General features: G+C 44.8%; 1 long non-coding RNA gene across 1 annotated transcript in view; it reads right to left on the bottom strand.

Moving 5' to 3' along the window:
• The window catches only part of LOC143809575 (uncharacterized), a 38,537-nt gene that overhangs the window by 2,633 nt on the left and 19,898 nt on the right, over positions 1 to 16,006 (bottom strand). Inside the window, exon 2 of the long non-coding RNA XR_013222346.1 lies at positions 7,901 to 8,010. This is a non-coding gene — a long non-coding RNA (uncharacterized LOC143809575). The remainder of the gene's footprint in view (positions 1 to 7,900; positions 8,011 to 16,006) is intronic.

Here is a 16,006-nt window from a genome sequence, read left to right as displayed (position 1 = left end):
CTGTACGGCGGCTCAGTCAGAGCAGGAAGCAGACGGCAAGGGACCTGGACACCGAAAGGCGAGTATGTACTGTTTGTTTTTTTGGTAACCAGGGTAAACATCGGGTTACTAAGCGCGGCCCTGCGCTTAGTAACCCGATGTTTACCCTGGTTACCCGGGTGCTGCAGGGGGACTTCGGCATCGTTGAAGACAGTTTCAACGATGCCGAAGTCGTTCCCCTGATCGTTGGTCGCTGGAGAGAGCGGTCTGTGTGACAGCTCCCCAGCGACCACACAGCGACTTACCAACGATCACGGCCAGGTCATATCGCTGGTCGTGATCGTTGGTAAATCGCTATGTGAGACGGGGCCTTTATCCTTAAGCCACTGTTACCATTTTGGCAGTGTGCTTCGGGTCATTGTCCATTTGGAAGACCCATTTCCGCACAAGCTTTAAAGGGAACCTGTCACCCCCCCCCCCCCCCCCCCCCCAGGCGTTTGAAACTAAAAGAGCCACCTTGTGCTGCACTAATGCTGCATTCTGACAAGGTGGCTCTTTTAGTTCTGGGTGCTGTAACTGCAGAAATAATCCGTTTTGTAATTTGTCCTAAATACCTTTCTTCAGTCCTGGAGGCAGGCCTTTCTCCCCCTGCTGCAGACGCCACACGGCCGTCACTCAAGTCTTGGAGCCGGGCGCCGCCTCCTCACCTCTGTTTTGAAATGAGTGAGTGCTCACTGCGCCTGCCCAAGGCATGACAAAAATGCGCAGGCGCCGGCTGATTTCAAAACAGTGCTGAGGAGGCGGCGCCCGGCGCCAAGAAGATTTGAGTGACGGCTGCGTGGGGTCTGCAGCAGGGGGAGAAAGGCCTGCCTCCAGGACTGAAGAAAGGTATTTAGGACAAATTACAAAACGGATTATTTTGCAGTTACAGCACCCAGAACTAAAAGAGCCACCTTGTCAGAATGCAGCATTACTGCTGCACAAGGTGGCTCTTTTAGTTTCAAACGCCTGGGGGGGGGGGGGGGGGGACAGGTTCCCTTTAACTCCCTGGCTGATGTTTTGAGTTGTTGCTTCAGTATTTCCATATTGTGAAGTGCACCAGTCCCTCCTGCAGCAAAACAACCCCACATGATGATGCCACCACCATGTTTCACAGTTGTGATGATGTTGTTAGGCTTCCAAGCTTCTCCGTTTTTCCTCCAAAACGTAACGATGGTCATTATGCCCAAAAAGTTCATTTTTAGTTTAATCAGACCACAGGACATGTCTCTAAAAATTAAAGTTTTTGTTCCTGTGTGTGGAGCTCCCCCACTGCCGCAGGGCCGAGGGGTACCCGGTACCGGGCCTCTCTGTCTCGGTTCTGGGATTGTCACGGTGGCTAGACCCGGTCCGTGACCCTGCTGAGGGGCGTCCAGTGAAAGTTGGGAATGTTGTGTGGTGCAGGTCGCGATGAATAACGAGGACACCGGGTTGCAGTCTCTTTACCTCTTTACTGAAGGCTTCAGGATCCTCAATCCAAAATACGGTTAACAGGGCTGTCTGAGACCGGGCGGTCCGATGGCACCTCCAGAGTTCCCTTTGCAGGTGGAAATCTGTGCCTACCTTCTAGCGCTTGTGTGTTGTAGTCCTTCCCTGCTTAGCACCACGGGATAGTCCTCACAACTGTTGTGTCTGTTTCTGAAGTTCCCTCACAACTGATTCTGATGTTCTCCGTCCCCCAGATGATATGGCTAGGACGCACCCGTATGACGGGTAGGCCTGGAGGTCTTCCGGGACCCTAGAGTCGCCCCTCTCCAACTGTTGCCCCCTATGTCTGCTTAGGTGATTTAGGTGAGATAGCCCGCCTATAACTGACTGTCCTGCCGTAGGTTTGAAGTTAGGCTTGGAGCTCAATACTTCCTCGGCGTTCCGGCCACCGGCTACGCGCCTCAGTAGGATGTTGCCTCGTTCTTACAGCACGACTCCTACTGGCGTTTCTCCTTGTTGCGTTGATCTCGTTTCTCACTCTTCACAATAAACCTCGCTTCTTGTCCTTTCTTGGGGTACCACCGCAATGAAGTGCAGGCGCGGTCCCGTAACGTTCTTTCTGTTCGCTAGTCCTCTGTCAGGATCCCACCCCTGACAGGGACCCCCCTGAATCTTCCCCTGCAACACCCTCTGCCACAGGATGTTGCCTGGTTCCATCCCAGTCAGCTTTCTAACTAACTTCCTATCTAACCCCCAGTTTTACCAGATTGTGAGGAGTGGCCTAATACATAGCACCCTTTTCTCCCCCTGGAGGCCAGACTGTGAAGTGTATTGGTGTCTGTGATACCTGGTCAGGTGAACCCCTTCAGTGCCATCAGACGTACCAACACCCCCCTTAGCGGCGGAGCGTCAGTACTGCAACGACCAGGACTCTGGGGCGCTGCATGTGCATTTGCAAATATTAACCCCATAGTGACCACCAACACATCTTTTTACTGACCTGAGATGTAAGAGAATAGCATCCCCATACAGGTGACAATCCAGCAGCTATCAGCTGTACACTATAGCAGACAACTTGCTGCATCAGCCATGATCAGTGTTGGCGTAGTCTATGGTAGTTTAACCCCTTAAATGCTGCTGTCAATAGGGACTGTTGCATCTTGATGGTTAACAGTGTGGGGGCAGAGTGTCTGTGGACTCCAGTCTGTGGTCAACTACTGAGCTGACAGGTCCTGTCCTGTTTCTGTTCTTGTTTCTGCCACCCTGGGGCTGTATACCTAGGTCTGTACCTGACCTGACTTGTTTCCATCACCCTGGGGATTGAGTACCCAGTCCTGAATCCTGAACCTGTACTTGTGTCTGTCCTTGTCTGAATTACTACCTATTCCTGTACCTGTTTGTTTCCAAGTCTGGATCTTTCCTGCTGTGTCTGCCTCTGTCTCTATTCCTTAACCCCTTTCTGCCATTGGACGTACTATTCCGTCCATGTGGGGTGGGCCCTAATTCCCAAGGACGGAATAGTACGTCCAGCGCGATCGGCCGCGCTCACGGGGGGAGCGTGGCCGATCGCGGCCGGGTGTCAGCTGCCTATCGCAGCTGACATCCGGCACTATGTGCCAGGAGCGGTCACGGACCGCCTCCGGCACATTAACCCCCGGCACACCATGATCAAACATGATCGCGGTGTGCCGGCGGTACAGGGAAGCATCGCGCAGGGAGGGGGCTCCCTGCGGGCTTCCCTGAGACCCCCGGAGCAACGCGATGTGATCGCGTTGCTGCGAGGGTCTCTTACCTCTCCTCCCTGCAGCAGGCCTGGATCCAAAATGGCCGCGGCATCCGGGTCCTGCAGGGAGGGAGGTGGCTTACCGAGTGCCTGCTCAGAGCAGGCGCTGGTAAGCCTGCAGCACTGTGAGTCAGATCGCCGATCTCACAGAGTGCTGTGCAAACTGTCAGATCAGCGATCTGTGATGTCCCCCCCTGGGACAAAGTAAAAAAGTTTAAAAAAAAAGTTTCCACATGTGTAAAAAAAATAAAAAAAAAATTCCTAAATAAAGAAAAAATATATATATATTATTCCCATAAATACATTTCTTTAAATAAAAAAAAAATCTAACAATAAAAGTACACATATTTAGTATCGCCGCGTCCGTAACGACCCCACCTATAAAACTATATCACTAGTTAACCCCTTCAGTGAACACCGTAAAAAAAAACGAGGCAAAAAACAACGCTTTATTCTCATACCGCCAAACAAAAAGTGGAATAACACACGATCAAAAAGACGGATATAAATAAACATGGTACCGCTGAAAACGTCATCTTGTCCCGCAAAAAACGAGCCACCATACAGCATCATCAGCGAAAAAATAAAAAAGTTACAGTCCTCAGAATAAAGCGATGCCAAAATAATTATTTTTTCTATAAAATAGTTTTTATCGTATAAAAGCGCCAAAACATAAATATATGATATAAATGAGGTATTGCTGTAATCGTACTGACCCGAAGAATAAAACTGCTTTATCCATTTTACCAAACGCGGAACGGTATAAACGCCTCCCCCAAAAGAAATTCACGAATAGCTGGTTTTTGGTCATTCTGCCTCACAAAAATCAGAATAAAAAACGATCAAAAAATCTCCCGTGCCCGAACGTGTTACCAATAAAAACGTCAACTCGTCCCGCAAAAAACAAGACCTCACATGACTCTGTGGACTCAAATATGGAAAAATTATAGCTCTCAAAATGTGGTAAAGCAAAAAATATTTTTTGCAATAAAAAGCGTCTTTCAGTGTGTGACGGCTGCCAATCATAAAAATCCACTAAAAAACCGCTATAAAAGTAAATCAAACCCCCCTTCATCACCCGCTTGGTTAGGGAAAAATTAAAAATTTTTAAAAATGTATTTATTTCCATTTTCCCATTAGGGTTAGGGCTAGGGTAGGGTTAGGGCTAGGGTTAGGGCTAGGGGTAGGGTTAGGGCTAGGGTTAGGGCTAGGGTTAGGGTTGGGGCTACGGTTAAGGCTACAGTTAGGGTTGGGGCTAAAGTTAGGGTTAGGGTTGGGGCTAAAGTTAGGGTTAGGGTTTGGATTACATTTACGGTTGGGAATAGGGTTGGGATTAGGGTTAGAGGTGTGGTTAGGGTTACCGTTAGGATTAGGGTTAGGGGTGTGTTTGGATTAGGGTTTCAGTTATAATTGGGGGGTTTCCACTGTTTAGGCACATCAGGGGCTCTCCAAACGCGACATGGCGTCCGATCTCAATTCCAGCCAATTCTCCGTTGAAAAAGTAAAACTGCTCCTTCCCTTCTGAGCTCTCCCGTGCGCCCAAACAGGGGTTTACCCCAACATATGGGGTATCAGTGTACTCGGAACACATTGGAGAACAACTTTTGGGGTCCAATTTCTCCTGTTACCCTTGGGAAAATACAAAACTGGGGGCTAAAAAATAATTTTTGTGGAAAAAAAAAAAAAAATTATTTGCACGGCTCTGCGTTATAAACTGTAGTGAAACACTTGGGGGTTCAAAGCTCTCACAACACATCTAGATGAGTTCCTTAGGGGGTCTACTTTCCAAAATGGTGTCACTTGTGGGGGGTTTCTACTGTTTAGGTACATTAGGGGCTCTGCAAACGCAATGGGACGCCTGCAGACCATTCCATCTAAGTCTGCATTCCAAATGGCGCTCCATCCCTTCTGAGCCCTCCCATGCGCCCAAACGGTGGTCCCCCCCCACATATGGGGTATCAGCGTACTCAGGACAAATTGGACAACAACTTTTGGGGTCCAATTTCTACTGTTACCCTCGGGAAAATACAAAACTGGGGGCTAAAAAATAATTTTTGTGGGAAAAAATTTTTGTTTTATTTTTACGGCTCTGCATTATAAACTTCTGTGAGGCACTTGGTGGGTCAAAGTGCTCACCACCCCTCTAGATAAGTTCCTTAGGGGGTCTACTTTCCAAAATGGTGTCACTTGTGGGGGGGTTTCAATGTTTAGGCATATCAGTGGCTCTCCAAACGCAACATGGCGTCCCATCTCAATTCCTGTCAATTTTGCAGTGAAAAGTCAAACGGCGCTCCTTCCCTTCTGAGCTCTCCCATGCGCCCAGTGGTTTACCCCCACATAAGGGGTATCAGCGTACTCAGGACAAATTGTACAACAACTTTTGGGGTCCAATTTCTTCTCTTACCCTTGGGAAAATAAAAAATTGGGGGCGAAAAGATAATTTTTGTGAAAAAATATGATTTTTTATTTTTTACGGTTCTGCATTATAAACTTCTGTGAAGCACTTGGTGGGTCAAATTGCTCACCACACCTCTAGATAAGTTCCTTAGGGGGTCTGCTTTCCAAAATGATGTCACTTGTGGGGGGTTTCAATGTTTAGGCACATCAGTGGCTCTCCAAACGAAACATGGCGTCCCATGTCAATTCCTGTCAATTTTGCATTGAAAAGTCAAAGGCGCTCCTTCCCTTCCGAGCTCTCCCATGCGCCTAAACAGTGGTTTACCCCCACATATGGGGTATCAGCGTACTCAGGACAAATTGTTCAACAACTTTTGGGGTCCAATTTCTTCTTTTACCCTTGGGAAAATAAAAAATTTGGGGTGAAAAGATAATTTTTGTGAAAAAATGTGATGTTTTATTTTAAGGTTCTGCATTATAAACTTCTGTGAAGCACTTGGTGGGTCAAAGTGCTCACCACACCTCTAGATAAGTTCCTTAGGGGGCCTACTTTCCAAAATGGTGTCACTTGTGGGGGGTTTCAATGTTTAGGCACATCAGGGGCTCTCCAAACGCAACATGGCGTCCCATCTCAATTCCAGTCAATTTTGCATTGAAAAGTCAAATGGCGCTCCTTCGCTTCCAAGCTCTGTCATGCGCCCAAACAGTGGTTTACCCCCACATATGGGGTATCAGTGTACTCAGGACAAATTGTACAACATCTTTTGGGGTCCATTTTCTCCTGTTAGCCTTGGTAAAATAAAACAAATTGGAGCTGAAGTAAATTTTTTGTGAAAAAAAGTTAAATGTTCATTTTTATTTAAACATTCCAAAAATTCCTGTGAAACACCTGAAGGGTTAATAAACTTTTTGAATGTGGTTTTGAGCACCTTGAGGGGTGCAGTTTTTAGAATGGTGTCACACTTGGGTATTTTCTATCATATAGACCCCTCAAAATGACTTCAAATGAGATGTGGTCCCTAAAAAAAAAATGGTGTTGTAAAAATGAGAAATTGCTGGTCAACTTTTAACCCTAACAAAAAAAAAAATTTGGTTCCAAAATTGTGCTGATGTAAAGTAGACATGTGGGAAATGTTACTTATTAAGCATTTTGTGTGACATATCACTGTGATTTAATTGCATAAAAATTCAAAGTTGGAAAATTGTAAAATTTTCAAAATTTTTGCCAAATTTCCGTTTTTTTCACAAATAAACGCAGGTAATATCAAAGAAATTTTACCACTATCATGAAGTACAATATGTCACGAGAAAACAATGTCAGAATCACCAGGATCCGTTGAAGCGTTCCAGAGTTATAACCTCATAAAGGGACAGTGGTCAGAATTGTAAAAATTGGCCTGGTCATTAACGTGCAAACCACCCTTGGGGATGAAGGGGTTAAACTTGCAGCGTCTGAACCTGATTCTATCTCTAAAGAGCTGCAGTACCTGTACTGACACTTGTCTAAAAAAAACCTGCAGTATGTGAACCAGCAACTATCTCTATTCTGTTGTCTCTGCACGACGTTAGTGGTCTTTGTTTACACTTGCTACTTCTTTGTAAGTACCTATGCAAATCTGGTTCTGTCTGTCCTGATCTGCACCTGCGGCTCTTCATCTGTTCTGCACCTGCGGAACTGCATCTGTGCCGCATCTGCGACTCTGCGTCAGTACCGCATCGGCGGCTCTGCATCTGTACTGCACCTGCAGCTCTACATTTGTTCTGCACCTGCGGGACTGCATCTGTACTGTACCTGCGGCTCTGCATCTATACCGCACCTGTGACTCTGCATCTATACCGCACCTGTGGCTCTGCATCTGTGCCACACATGTGGCTCCTTGTCTGTCCAGTCTGCACTGGGTCCTGTTCATCCCTGTATTCCAGTCGTACCTGCCTGTGTCCCAGTCCTTCCTGAAAATGTTCCTGTCCCTCCAGCCTGAACCGTGCCCACCTGCCTGCCAGAGTGTCAGCCATGCCCGCCTGCATTGGTCCGCCTGTAGATCACCCGTGTCTGCCAGTACTTGCCTGTCAGTGGTCAGTGAAAAAAATCAACAAAAATGGGCAGATCGCAGGGAAAATCGGATTACGTTACAAAAGCAACTATATTGAAACGGCTTGAGAAAGGTCCACATCTTGGATCGAAAAGTTGCACATGGGCCAATAAATCACATTTATTTTTTCTATTGGAGTGCTGCCTTCATTTCTTTGGACTATAGCATGAGGTTTGGTACGTACCTGGAAGGATTTTTTGCACCCTTTGTTTTCTTTTGGTGCTGCTTTTTGTTTTCCTTTTCTAAATTGAAACGTAGACGTTTCGACCTAACCAGGCCTTATTCATTACGTCGCTGCAAGAGAAAAAATTCCATGAGAGACAATTCATATATGCAAAACTTAAAATCCCAAATTAATTAGTTACATAAAATCCTGAAGACATTAGTTCATTCAAAGATATTCCATACAGTACAATCCCTAAAGGAACACAATGAATTAGCATGGTAACATACATTATGTTGTATGGTCCACTAGTCACGAGGTAATGGGGACAGTTCAAATGGGTGGCAACTATATCCGACCTGTATTATAATATGATACTTATTTGTATGAAGATCAGTCGTATTTCGAAAAACGGGGGCAGTCCCCAGAGTGCGAGGCTATATTGAGAGCTGCGGGGAATGAGAAATATGGGTAAGTATATCCTAAATAGGACTGTGGTGTGCATCACAGTGATATGAGGAACCTTTATAATCCTGAGTTTCCGGGAACTCTTGCGGTGTGCTGTGGGGTTCAATAGAGACTGTTAGCAGAAGGAACGCCCAGGGATGTCTCCTAATCATATATGTGGTATTATGAAGGAGTTGTCCTGTTCCTGTCTTGGAGGGTGGTGGCGGCGCTCCCGCGCTGTGCCCCTGGAAGTAATCATGTGCAGAGAAATCGCGCAGGGGGACTTTAAATATCAGCACTCAGTGTCCACGCCGGAAGTGTATCACAGGATGTGACGAAATGCCCTTCTGCTGTGTACGGTGGATACTGTGGGCAGAATACCGGAAGTGTATGTATCAGCTGAGCCAGACAGTATATCTACAGTACTTGCATGCATCTGTCATTACAGTGTCCTGTCCCCTTGGGGGTCAGCTGCCATTGCCAGAGGCCGCCCTGGCAGCTACCTGTGGGGCCACAATCCTCGCTTGCGCTAACCTGTCTGGGCGCATGTGTTGCAAAGACTCCGTTCACTTCCCAAACATTTACTGTTGTAAGAAGAAGATGGGACTTGGCCCGGACACAACTTTTTCTTAGATGGTTTACTGCTGACAATTTCTAAATGAGTGAATTTTTTCAAAAGAAATGGAAAAATGTCCAATGTTCACTTTCTGATCAGTGTCCTATCTTCTGCTGTGAATAAAATAATGGCTGTAAGGCCGGTTTCACATTTGCGGTTGTGTCCGCAGCGTTTCTTCCGCAATTATCCGCATGCGTTGTGTTTTCCTATATTTAACATTAGGGACGCATGAGTCTGCGATCGGTTGCGTTTTGCCGCGTTTGACGACGCATGCGTCATTTCATCATCTGCTGTTTGCCGTGGTAATTTTAGAGGCGTCAATTTGCTGCCTAGAAAAGTATGCGGTTGTTAGTGCAAGGAATGTGGCAAAAAATGCATTACTATCTATGGGAACGCATGCGTAAACATGTCTTTGCGTACGCATGCGTTTGATGTGCTTGCGTACTTCGGACTGCGCATGCCCATTAAAGACACACCCTCCTGGAAATATCAAACGCATGCGCATAAAAAGCGCAAACACATGTAAAAACGCATGCAAACGCTGCTTTTTTTTACCATCATGCGTAAGCTGATGTGGATATAAAACACTGCGTTACCAGACGTTTGCATGCGTTTTTGCATGCGTTTGCGGATGAAACGCTGCGGATTCTAACGCAAATGGGAAAGTAGCCTAAGAGATTTCTAGATCATCGCCTTCTTGTTTTCTTCACATTTTACACAGCGGCCCAACCTTGTTTTGGAATTGGAAAACCTACACAGAAAAAGTCCTCCAGAGAGTCATGTAAAGAATATATAATTTATTGAACCATATCTAAAACATGTTTAAAATGGGATGACATCATACAGTTGTTTAAGTAAAGTAATACAATGCTTAGTGAGCAAAATTACTTGGGAGTTTTATAGAGGAGAAGCATTTCTCTGCACACCATAGCAAAACATAAAGACATAATAAAAAGAATACATAGTAAGGCCGGCCTCACACTTGGCGTAAGACAATACGCCACGTATTATACGTCCGTACTACGGCCGTAATACGGAGAAATGTTCCCAAAATATTGATCCGTAGTCAGGGTGTGTCAGCGTATTTTGCGCATGGCATCCTCCGTATGTAATCCGTATGGCATCCGTACTGCGAGATTTTCGCGCAGGCTTGCAAAACCGACATCTAATGGATTTATGTGCTCAAATGTTCGGGAAAACATATATACAGTATATATAATATATATATATATATATATATATATATATATATATATATATATGTCATTGAGACACATACACTCACTGGCCACTTTATTAGGTACACCTGTCCAACTTCTTGTTAACACTTAATTTCTAATCAGCCAATCACATGGCGGCAACTCAGTGCATTTAGGCATGTAGACATGGTCAAGACAATCTCCTGCAGTTCAAACCGAGCATCAGTATGGGGAAGAAAGGTGATTTGAGTGCCTTTGAACGTGGCATGGTTGTTGGTGCCAGAAGGGCTGGTCTGAGTATTTCAGAAACTGCTGATCTACTGGGATTTTCACGCACAACCATCTCTAGGGTTTACAGAGAATGGTCCGAAAAAGAAAAAAAATCCAGTGAGCGGCAGTTCTGTGGGCGGAAATGCCTTGTTGATGCCAGAGGTCAGAGGAGAATGGGCAGACTGGTTCGAGCTGATAGAAAGGCAACAGTGACTCAAATCGCCACCCGTTACAACCAAGGTAGGCCTAAGAGCATCTCTGAACGCACAGTGCATCGAACTTTGAGGCAGATGGGCTACAGCAGCAGAAGACCACACCGGGTACCACTCCTTTCAGCTAAGAACAGGAAACTGAGGCTACAATTTGTACAAGCTCATCGAAATTGGACAGTAGAAGATTGGAAAAACGTTGCTTGGTCTGATGAGTCTCGATTTCTGCTGCGACATTCGGATGGTAGGGTCAGAATTTGGCGTAAACAACATGAAAGCATGGATCCATCCTGCCTTGTATGGAGCATCTTTGGGATGTGCAGCCGACAAATCTGCGGCAACTGTGTGATGCCATCATGTCAATATGGACCAAAATCTCTGAGGAATGCTTCCAGCACCTTGTTGAATCTATGCCACGAAGAATTGAGGCAGTTCTGAAGGCAAAAGGGGGTCCAACCCGTTACTAGCATGGTGTACCTAATAAAGTGGCCGGTGAGTGTATATATATATTCTGTATTTAGATTTCATTCAGCGCGATATCTGTGAACAGCCGGTAATTCAATTGCCGGCTTTTCATTTCTCCTGCACAAACCCGACATGATATGAGACATGGTTTACATATAGTAAACCATCTCATATCCCCTTTTTTTTGCATATTCCACACTACTAATGTTAGTAGTGTGTATGTGCAAAATTTCAGCGCTGTAGCTGCTGAAATAAAGGGTTAAATGGCGGAAAAAATTGGCGTGGGCTCCCGCGCAATTTTCTCCGCCAGAATGGTAAAGCCAGTGACTGAGGGCAGATATTAATAGCCAGGAGAGGGTCCATGGTTATTGGCCCCCCCGTGGCTAAAAACATCTGCCCCCAGCCACCCCAGAAAAGGCACATCTGGAAGATGCGCCTATTCTGGCACTTGGCCACTCTCTTCCCACTCCCTGTAGCGGTGGGATATGGGGTAATGAAGGGTTAATGCCACCTTGCTATTGTAAGGTGACATTAAGCCAGATTAATAATGGAGAGGCGTCAATTATGACACCTATCCATTATTAATCCAATTGTTGGAAAGGGTTAAAAAATACACACACACATTATTAAAAAGGATTTTAATGAAATAAACACAGCGGTTGTTGTAATAATTTATTGTTCTCTCAATCCATCAGGAACACCCTCACTTCGAAAAATAATAAACGCACAAGATACATACCTTCTGGTGAACCGTCTCGTCCCTCGAAGTAATCCATCTGAAGGGGTTAACTAATATTACAGGCAGGAGCCCTGCTAAATGCAGCGGTGCTCGTGCCTGTAATCCCCGGCGAATGAATGAAATGTAGGTCATTGACCTACATTTCCTTCAGTCGCGGTGATGCGCCCCCTGGTGGATGTCCTCATATGACCTGGAGCGTGGGAAAAAGTTCCCAGGCTGCAGTTCATGAGAACATCCACCAGAGGGCGCCTCACCGCGACTCAATGTAAGTACAGATCCTGCTTTCCTTTCAGCACCCGGGGAGCGAGTGGTTTATCGCAGCTCGTGCCTGTAATATTAGTTAACCCCTTCAGATGGATTACTTCGTGGGACGAGACGGTTCACCAGAAGGTATGTATCTTGTGCGTTTATTATTTTTCCAAGCGAGGGTGTTCCTGATGGATTGAGAGAACAATAAATTATTACAACAACCGCTGTGTTTATTTCATTAAACTACTTTTAAATCATGTGTGTGTGTGTTTTTAACCCTTTCCTACAATTGGATTAATAATGGATAGGTGACATAATTGACGCCTCTCCATTATTAATCTGGCTTAATGTCACCTTCCAATAGCAAGGTGGCATTAACCCTTCATTACCCCATATCCCACCGCTACAGGGAGTGGGAAGAGAGTGGCCAAGTGCCAGAATAGGCGCATCTTCCAGATGTGCCTTTTCTGGGGTGGCTGGGGGCAGATGTTTGTAGCCAGGGGGGGGCAATAACCATGGACCCTCACCTGGCTATTAATATCTGCCCTCAGTCACTGGCTTTACCATTCTGGCGGAGAAAATTGCGCGGGAGCCCACGCCAATTTTTTCCACCATTTAACCCTTTATTTCAGCAGCTACAGCGCTGAAATTTTGCACATACACACTACTAACATTAGTAGTGTGGAATATGCAAAAAAAAAGGGGATATGAGATGGTTTACTGTATGTAAACCATGTCTCATATCCTGTCGGGTTTGGGAAGGAGAAATGAAAAGCCGGCAATTGAATTACCGACTTTTCACTAACAGCGCTGCGTATTTCTCGCAAGTCACACTGCAGGTCCGTGTGGAATCCGTATTTTTCTCGCCCCCATAGACTTTCATTAGCGATTTTTTTGCGCAATACGCTGACAAACGCAGCATGCTGCGATTTTGTACGGCCGTAGAAAGCCGTATAATACTGAACCGTAATATAGGGCTAATAGGAGCAGCCCCATTGAGAATAATTGTGCCGTTTATTTTGCGAGTTTTACGGACGTAATTTCTGCGCTCTTACGTCCGTAAAACTCGCTAGTGTGAGGCCGGCCTAAGTGCTGGCTCAAAAGTGCATATAATTACCCAAGTCCAGGCCGCTACAACATACCCCCTGAAGCGCGTTTCGAGAATCTCTCCCTCAGAAGGGGTGCATCATCTCGCTGCCCAATGTTTTGCTTGTTTTGTCCATTCTGTTCTGTATGATGTCATCCCATTTTAAACATGTTTTAGATATGGTTCAATAAATTATATATTTTTTACATGACTCTTTGGAGGACTTTTTCTGTCTAGGTTTTCCTGGTTTCCACGGTCCTCCGTGTTTATGCTGTGGGGCACTTTTTTTGCATTCTTGTTTTGGAATTGGGTTATATTAAATTACAGCACTTACTGACGCATCTCATTGTCACATTTTATGGAGGGAATTTCTGATAAATGCTATCAGCGATGGTAACTTAATGCCCATTCTCATCTACTGAGCAAACTCTGCCCCAGAGAATTCACAAGAACATCTGCAAGGACACGAGAGACGATAAGGGGTAACTCTGACCAGTCGTCACATCTAGCGAACAAGAAGCATAAGCAAGATTTATATTTACTAAACATCTCAGATGTAATTAGACTGGATACTTCTTCTGAGAGTTTGTTACAATCCTTTTAAGAACAAATCACAGCAGGAACAAATATCTCTCCTGTCCTGATAGTTTGTTACAATGTATCAATCTGGAGTCCAAGGGATTTTCTAGACCAGATACTACAATTTTAGCATACTCTGTATTAGATCTTCCTTGTTGTTCCCTTCAATGATCATGATGTGGATTCCTTCCTCTTTTTCTTCGGTAGCCTAAACAAGCCATAACACTTTCTTTCTTGTGATGTTTCTTCTTCATGCATCTTACTCCCTTTCTCTTTATCTACCAGGCATTGACTTTGTCTCAGCTGTATTACTGTATATGTTCCTTCAGAAGTTTAATGTGTCTTTCCATGACTTCTTACTATTCCTCCTCTTTCAATAGTTCTTTCAATAATTTGACTCCTTTATTTTTCACGGTAGTCTTCTCTTGCTCATCTACCTATATCCATATATTTGGTTCCATCCTTCTGAGAGCCGAAAGTTGTCTTCCCGAAAAGTGGGTTTATATACGCTGATTGTGCTCGTTGTCCACGAGAGATGTACAGCTGGTTTACAATTGTTTTCTTTTATTTTATATTGGTTCTGTATCTGGGCTCGGTTATATCAGCCTTTGACTTTTGCTGACTTGGGCCATTTGTTCAGAAGTAGTCAGCTTTTACTTCTGTACTTCTTTCCAGTGATGTCATCCTGTTATCTTTTATATCCTTTGTCAGGTTCCATTTTTTGCAGTTCTCTAATGCTTTTTAGATATCTGTAACCTGAATGTCTATGCCATGTGTGGATACCGACATTGTGTCCATGTGAGCAGGGTTTCACCTGTTCCTTTACTGAGTTGAAAAGATGTAAATGCTTATCTTCTATGGCATTAAGCTATCAGCCACTTTCCATCTAGAATTGCACACTTGTCACCTTCTAATTTTACAGTGAGTCTTTTAGCTGGCATATGCTTTACGGATAACAGTTCTGCTTCTGGACTGGAAAAATATAACATGTTTTTTTACTGCATGGCTAAATTCTGGGGAAAAAAAACTTAGTTTTGCTGAGTCATCATTTGTTTTGCCTCCTATTCCGCTCCCCAGCAGTTTTAGGGATAGACCTGGGTGCCACACTAAGTCGAAGTCCACAAAGCAGGCATACATCCTCCCATGTTTTGTATTGTGGATGTGGCTCTTGATGAGGCTGGGCAGGGTGTAGATGTGGTCGGTGATGTAGAGGTTTGGCATGAAACCCTCTTCGCTTTTGCTAAGGATGTTGTGTTGCGTGAGGAACGTGAGGATCCACAGTTGAAGAGTTTCCCCAGATTGCTGCTGACACATATCCCCCCAGTAGTTTGCTGGGTGCCTGTTTTTATGTATTGGGGTTATCAGTCCTTGGTTCCAGTTTTTTGGAAAGTAGCCAGCCTGTAGTACAATATTGAATAATTTTGCCATCACAGCCTGGATGTCTAGAGGGCTGTATTTCAGCATTTCTGGAAGGATCCTATCTGGGCCGCTAGCTTTTTTTTAACCTTTTATCAGTGTGATCCTTTCTGTTATTTCTGGCAATGTAATCAGCGTGTCCCCCATATTTTCATATTTTTCCCCCATATCCTTCAGTTTGTTCACAAGCGCTTTTTGTGCCGGGTTCAGATCTTCACTTGGGATGCCTTTGTAAAGGTCCTTGAAGTACTGGAGTCAGATGTTGCCGCTCTGGATGTGAAGGTTGTCTCTTTTTCGGTTGGATCCAAGGTGATTCCACCATAGTTCCCAAAAGCTGTTGTCTTCAAGGGCATGCTGGAGCTGGAGGAGTTTGGTGCAAATGTGGTTTTGCTTTTTTATTTTTGAGGATGGTTTTGTATTTTTATTATATGGTGTGGGAGGCTTCTCTCAGAGTGGGGTTGTTTGGGTCTCTATGATTTTTATGTGAGGCCATTCTTGGGGCCTTCCTTATTGTTTTACATTTCTTGTCAAACCAATTGTTGTGATTTTGTTTACTCAGCCTCTTGTTGCTGCATCTTTTCAGGTCGGGCATTTCTGACATGGCATAGAATATACTAAATATAAGAAAACTGACTGAACAACCATATAATATGAACTGGTGCATAGCCAAAAAAAAGTCATATAGCAAATAGATCAATGGCTGCACTCAAAATTTACTGTGCTAAGACAAGGAAAATGTGCAATACATGAAATGTGAATAGCATAATGGCTAGGGAAATTTATGAAAAAACACATGAGATTCTTAGCACAATATTTGGCCAAACGTTGTGAGCCCATCCACCAAAACGTCA

This window comes from Ranitomeya variabilis, chromosome 2 (genome assembly GCF_051348905.1).
Source record: "Ranitomeya variabilis isolate aRanVar5 chromosome 2, aRanVar5.hap1, whole genome shotgun sequence".
NCBI classification, from domain to species: Eukaryota; Metazoa; Chordata; class Amphibia; order Anura; family Dendrobatidae; genus Ranitomeya; species Ranitomeya variabilis.
This window is presented reverse-complemented; position numbering and strand designations above follow the sequence as displayed.